Here is a 7,196-nt window from a genome sequence, read left to right on the forward strand (position 1 = left end):
ACAGTGCATTGCTCCAAGTGCCGGGGGAATCTGCTCAGGAACAAGAGCTGGTGCATGTCCACTTTCCTTTGTAGAAGTGGAGGACTGGATAATAAACTTACACTGGTCAGGGTCTGGCTAGGGCAGGACGGTGCAGCCCTGGGATCCTAGGCTGGGGAATGGGGGGGAATTGGCTGGATCCTCTCTATTGTTGGTTCATGAGTGGCTAGGAGAAGTATTCATGTAACTCAGCTGGGTGTATCCCTGCCTGTGGATGTCTGTGTAAGTGCAGGACCTGGAGGGGTTTGCAGCTTGTCACAATATCACAGTGTGAGAGGGAGCCCAGATTTGTAAGCCAGAGGACTCAGTGGTACCCCAGTTCCAGGTTGCACCTCAGGGAACCCATCACTGTTTGTCACCACCAACACAGTTCCCCAGGGCTGGTCACTGAATTGCCCAGTGTTAGGGGGCTTATTCCTTCACCCACTCACTTCCCTGGTCCTTCTCGCATGAACAGAGAGCAACAATACCCGAAGTCCGAAGGTGCAAACAATTCGATGTTTATTGGGGTGAACTTCCAGCAAGCTTAAATACAAGTTCCTTTTTTCCTTATTTTCGAATCCCAACTTACTTCCTGTTTGCCCCTAATTTATATAGTAATATTCTTAGCTATACCTTAACCAATCATTCTACTAACATTTAACTAACCAATCCTAACATGGATTAGCTAACCAATTATATCCCACCACCTTAATTAGTTTACACCCAGCAAAATTAATTATACAGCAGACAGAAGCAATCACAGAACCAGACAGAGACCATGCCAATAAACAATAGCAAAGTGGGAACTATAATGACAAAACAATACAGAAGTGAGGATTTCACAACTACATCTGTAAAGACATAAGAGTTTCCCAGCTATGTCTATTGATAAGTGAGTTCTTACCAGACAGAAAACTATCAACCTCAATTTCCTTTTACAGCTTCTAGGCACTTCCCTTTCTCTGGAGGTGATAGGCACTATAAGGACAGGATTAAATTCCTAACAGCCCAATAGCACCTTATTTCAATGTGACTAGTTTGGAATGTGAGGATGTGACCGGTCGCTTCCCAGCTTATGGCTGCCTCTGTCGCTTAGCCAAAGGCCTTAGCCTAAGAACAGGGCCTCAGACTGTCACAGTAAGAGAAGGCCCTTACACTGGCAGACAGTGATTTTGATTCTTTCTTTTATACCTCTAACTAGCCAAGTGATAGGAATACACCTAAATTCTTAGAGTATAGGCCTTTACAGACAGGCCTGAATATCTATATCCTAACACTCCACCCCTTTTTTTTCTTTTTCTTTTGGGATCCTCCTGCCCAGGTATCCCTGGAAAAGCATAGGACATATGGCGACACATTTCCTGATAGGGCCAGGCATCGAGGTGGAAGGTGTCGATGCTCCATCTGTCCCACTGCCCCTTGTGTGGTATAGTGCCCTGCACCTTCTCTCGTACGGGCATACCACACCTATTCCAATTAGTGTTCCAGACTTCCCAGTGTAGTGGGCCCGAGAAGGTTGGGTCCAGGTTGTCTAGTACACTTGGGGGGGCTTACTACATTACTTATAAGTTATAATTAGTGGCTGTTCTCTAGGGGGTTGTGCCCCCCTTGATCGTTTCCATATGCAAGGTAACACACATATAGTTAACAATACATTAGCTGCTATGATACTCCACAGCAACACCGAGAGTCCTGACCACTGCAGTATGGTCCAACATCCTGGCCACCACCAAAAACACTGCTTCTCCTCCTTTGATAAGGTTAAAATTTTGTCAGCGCCATCCTGTAGTGTGTATTGTAAGTGTGTCCAACTGTTGTCGCTTGCAGCAAGTTGCTCTTGTAATCTTTGTGTACTTTTGTCCATATTGTGTGTCCGTTGAATATCCACAGTGAAATTTGGTATTGTCCAAACCAATTCAACTACTTGGTACGGTATCGGGTAGTAGGTGCTGGTTCGATTGTTTACAACGATTGGGTCCACTGATCCATTGGTGCACCATAGTCCAGGTGGCAGAGTATAGAAGTTCATAATTTTGTCATACACTGGAAGGATTTTGCCTCCTAGTGTTATATTGCAGGATTGCATACATTCCCAACAGAATACACCGTACCCCATATACATTACCCCTAAATGCCCCCCCTTTGCAATAGGCCATTGATCCTGCTCCTCCATAGTCATAGGAGAGGGGCACATCCATATTCCTCCTCTGGATATACAACTGCTTAATGTGATGACAGTCCAATTTACCCCATTCCATGCCCCCCACCTATTCCCTAGTGGCTCCCAACGTGCTCCCCCTTCCCTACTTACTCCCATAGGGTACAAGGGAACAACCTTATTTGCATTTCCTTCCCATGGTATCATAGTAACAATTACACAAGAACTGTCCCCACAGGTCGGGGATGTTATTTTCCAGGTAGATGGGTATGTTTTTGCAATTGTGGATAAATATGGGCTAGCTTCCCGATTCAATACTGAAGGCCATTGTTCTGACCAAGCATCTCTCATAATATCCATTAACATTATTAACTGAGCATTTTGAATACCTATGCACACTTCTCCCCATGTTAGTCTTCTGAAGCCATCTTCTACCCATGTCACCAGGTCCCCTGCCCAATGAGTTAACTGCAAGTTTACCTCTACTGCTGTCCTCCACCCTGTGGCAACTGCTGATAGTTGCTGTGCCATTAATTCATTAATTTGTTGTTGAAATTTCACATTTTGGCTTACTAATTGTTTGGTTACCCACTCGTCCCCCAGATTCCATGTACCCAGCATAGTGTTCCCAGCTGCCCACAATCCCCTTTTCCGACGACGATTCCAGGTGTGTCCCCTCACCCATGCATTGAATTGTTGTTTCAATCCTTTTATATACATACTACAATTAGGATGGATTTGGTCCAACCACCATTCCTTGGGGCGTACCACCCATGTAATAGAGTGAAAGGACACGTTAAAAAGTGCTGGCTGCACCTGCTCCCACAATGGCTCCCAGACATTTGCTCGTCGGGGAATATTCTCGGCTCCAGGCTGTGGCCACTTTAAATTTGGATTCTTCCAACTTGGCATCCATATCACCTGTAGGGTTACATTCTGTAAAATGGTTAACTCATCGTACACCCAGCGTCCCAAAGGGGATTTTACGCCTAATGTAATATGTACATAACAATCACACCTTTGGGGATTATCTTCCATGGAAGTACCATTGTGGTTACATATGGTAACATCACACCCTAAATGTGGGGCCCTATTTTCCCAAGAGGGTTCATTTGCTCCAGGAGACCAGAGGGTTATATTCTTTGGACCCTCTGTAACAAACCACATAGCTGGGTAACTGTGTTTTTCACTATCGTTAATCATGGCAGCACCCAGGGAGTACCATGCAATATTTCCTGATAAATTTGATATTCTCCACCTGGTTGGGATTCCCCCATCTAATCCATAAACCATATACCGACACTGCCAAATTCCTGTTGGAGTATTAGTGGTACATCTTTCTATGGGGAGATTCTCATAGTCTTCATTAGCTTTATTACCACAGGTTGCATGTGTAGCCGTCCATGTGTTTCCTCCTTTTGACACTTCACATCGTGGGATCTGAATAGAATTTGTAAATGTGACAATTGTGATTAGCACTAGTAATTGTTCCATCCAGGGCCAGGGAATTTTCATCCTTTTCTCCTTTTTGAATTAACCTGTAATACATACATAACAAAATTTACATGTCCCCTTTCCCAATCCCCTGTTTGTACCTTTTTATTTGCGTGCAGTGAACCCACTCCCGTCCTCCATTCTCTGTACCCAGTAATAGCAGACTGGGCCCTAATTGGTCAAGGACAAGATAAGGGCCCTTCCATTTAGGAGCTGGGAATGGATGGTGTTGACCTGGAATCTTGTACATCACTAGATCTCCCACCATGGGTAGATTACGCTCCCCAGGCAGGTCGTACCACGCTCTGACTCTTGCTGCTCCTTGCTCGTCTCGCCAGGCCACCGCCTGCTGTACCTGTTTTACATGGTCAATTAAAGTTAAAATCCATTCTTGTGTTAGGCCATGTGTAGTGACTTCCCCAGGTACTGGGGTAAGTAGATTTTCCCACCGTTCCATAGGCCTTCCCATGAGAGCTTCATATGGAGAAAATCCTGTGCCCTTTGATTCTCGGGCCCTTATTCTCATTAAGACAAAGGGCAGTAACTGTGACCAGTTTTTTCCTCCAACTTCCACTCCCTTTCTTAGCTCACTTTTAATGGTGCGGTTCATGCGTTCCCCCTGCCCCGCAGCCTGGGGGTGGTAAGCAATGTGGAACAACTGTGTGATTCCAGTGAGGGCCGATAGCTCCCCTAACAGATCTGATCGAAAAGCAGCTCCTTGGTCTGAGTCAATCACCTTTGGGACCCCCCAGCGAGTGAATACCTCATTTACCAGTATTGCAGCAGTTACCCGGGCTGTTTGATACTTTGTGGGGAAAGCTTCCACCCACCGGCTGAAAGCATCCACTACCACCAACATGAATCGGTTTTTCCTGTGATCTGGTGGTAGGGGTCCTGTGTAATCAATCTGTATCCTTTCCCATGGTCCCCTTGGGGCTTGTCTCATTAATTCTCCCCTTAGCACCTTGTGAGGTGGGCTGTGCCTGGCACAGTCCAAACAACGTTCCAGATGTGATTTTAAATCAGCTGCCATTCCTGGCCACCAGCACAACCTTTTTAAAGTTCCCAGTGCCTCCTCAAACCTGGGGTGTCCCCCTGCCAAGCTCCCATGCACCCAGCTTAAGAAAGCTGTCCGACTTCCCTGAGGGCACAACATTACTGGTCCCTCAGTTGTTAAGACACACCAAATCCCTTCCATTAGTTCCACCTTTGGCACATGCCTGTCCCCAAGTTTCATGATGCCTTCCAGTCCTGGGTCAGATTCCTGCAACTCTCGAATTCGCCCTCCCCGATCTGTATCCACCCCGCTTCTTGTTAACACTGCTACAGGCACACTCTCTTCTGGCTCCCAGGGCCATGGGGGTGCCTCTGTTGCAGCCCGCTTGGCCTCTACATCGGCCAGATTATTCCCTTTGCTTAGGGGTCCTGTTTTCTTGTGTGCCTTTACCTTCACCACATTGATCCGTGTAAAACAGTGACTCAGCTCCTCCACTCGCTTCCACCAGGTAGCATGCTTGATTGTGGAGCCGTCTGTCGCCCTGAAATGATTATCTGCCCACCATCTCAGCATTAATGTGGCACCACGAAATACATAATCTGAATCTACCACCACCCAACATTCTGCCTCAAATTTGGGATCCACTTCATTTAAAGCTGTTAGCAAGGCTGCCAGTTCTGCCTCCTGAGCTGACTTTGCTTCTAGTGAGAAACCAATGGTGCTGACTGTCTCATTGCCTCTGATTCCCACAACAGCTAAGCCTGCAGTTTTCCGTCCCCCTTGATAGCTACAACTTCCATCCAAAAACCATACCAGTGTCCCCTCCTTTACCTGATTGGGATTAGCTGCCCGAAACACCTGATGTTGGGTTTTACCTGGACTGGCTTCACATTGGTGTGGGGTGCCAGCCAGATGTAATCCAGCTACCCAGACTATGGGTTCCTTTAACACCTCTGCTTTAATGTTTTCTGCCTGTAGAGCCAGCAACCATTTAGCAATACGCTGCCCACTCACTTGTCCCTGTAAAATAGTGTGCATGTTTAACAGCCGCAGGGGGTCATGATGAGATCGGATTATTACTTTCTGCATTCCCGTAAGGTATTTAAATTTCCCTACCCCCCAGTAGGAGCACAACAGCACCTTTTCACACCATCCATACTTCAATTCCACAGCACTCAAAAGTCGAGAGGCAAAGGCCACAGGTCGGTCCTTTGCTCCATACTCCTGTGTTAATGCACAACCAATGGTAGTGTCCGATACCAAAGGGTACAGATAAAAGAATTTCTCCCCATCTGGGGAGGCCAGCACTGGAGCACTGGCCAGGTTTTCCTTTAGCACTCTCACTGCCTCAGTACACTCTTCTGACCATTCCCAAGTTGAGGCTCGGGTTAGGTCAAATAGAGGCTGGGCTATTTCTGCATAATTGGCCACAAAATCCCTGCAAAATCCAGTTAGACCCAGAAAACTTTGCAAGCTTTTAACATCCGTAGGCAGTGGCAGGGACTGGATCAGTTGCACCCGTCCCTTATCGATTTCCCTTCCCATCTGAGACACTTCCACTCCTAAGTAGGTCACTCTTGTCTGTCCCATCTGAGCCTTTTTCCCATTGACCTTCAATCCTGCTCTTGCCAAAGCTTGCAAGACCTGCTCAGTTAGTTCCCTGTCTTCTTCCTCTGTCCCTGACATTAGCAACAGGTCGTCTACATATTGCATGCACCTTGCTGAATCCGCCCCCTCCAGAGCCTGTCTCATGTATCTGTGAAAAATTGCAGAGGAGTCCCTATATCCCTGGGGTAGGACTGTCCAGCAGAATTGTCTGCCCTCCCATGTGAATGCAGTTTTATACTGACACGAGGTAGCTAGTGGCAGAGACCAAAATCCATTAGCTATGTCCAAAACAGTGAAAATTCGGAATTGGGGTCCAATACGGGCCAACATTTCAGGATACGCTGCCACCACTGAGGCTGGCCAATTGGCCAGAGCATTTAGTGCCCTGTAATCCACAGTGAGGCGCCAGGTACCATTTGGCTTCCTCACGGGCCACACAGCAGCATTGCAAGGGGATGCAACTGCCCGAATCAGTCCCCTCTGTTCCAATTCCTCAATAGTTGCCCCCACCTCTGCCAATGCCTCCCGAGGAATAGGGTTTCTGTGGGGGAGGGTCCCCTCCCTCCATCAGTACCTCCATGCTGCCCCTACCACAATCCAGGTTATCCTTAGCCCACACAGGGATGCCGGGGGTGGTGGGAGGGCATGTGCCGCTTTAATGGTCATAGTGGCTATCCCCATGGGAATGGTATAGCCCTGACCGTCCTGTGTTTGCCCCAGTAAACACACCCAATTGGCTAAATCCAGTACAAGTCCCAGTTTGTGTAAATCTCCTGCCCCCAACAGATTAAGCATATCATTACAACCCCACATAATCTCCCCTTCCCCCCAGATTCCTTTGATTTGTCCCCTCCTCAGGGTTAACTGTGTCTCCCCTCCTGTTGCCCCTACAATTGCCACCGTCCCTTCTGAGGGTCT

This window comes from Lepidochelys kempii, chromosome 24, assembly GCF_965140265.1.
Source record: "Lepidochelys kempii isolate rLepKem1 chromosome 24, rLepKem1.hap2, whole genome shotgun sequence".
Lineage (NCBI taxonomy): Eukaryota > Metazoa > Chordata > Testudines > Cheloniidae > Lepidochelys > Lepidochelys kempii.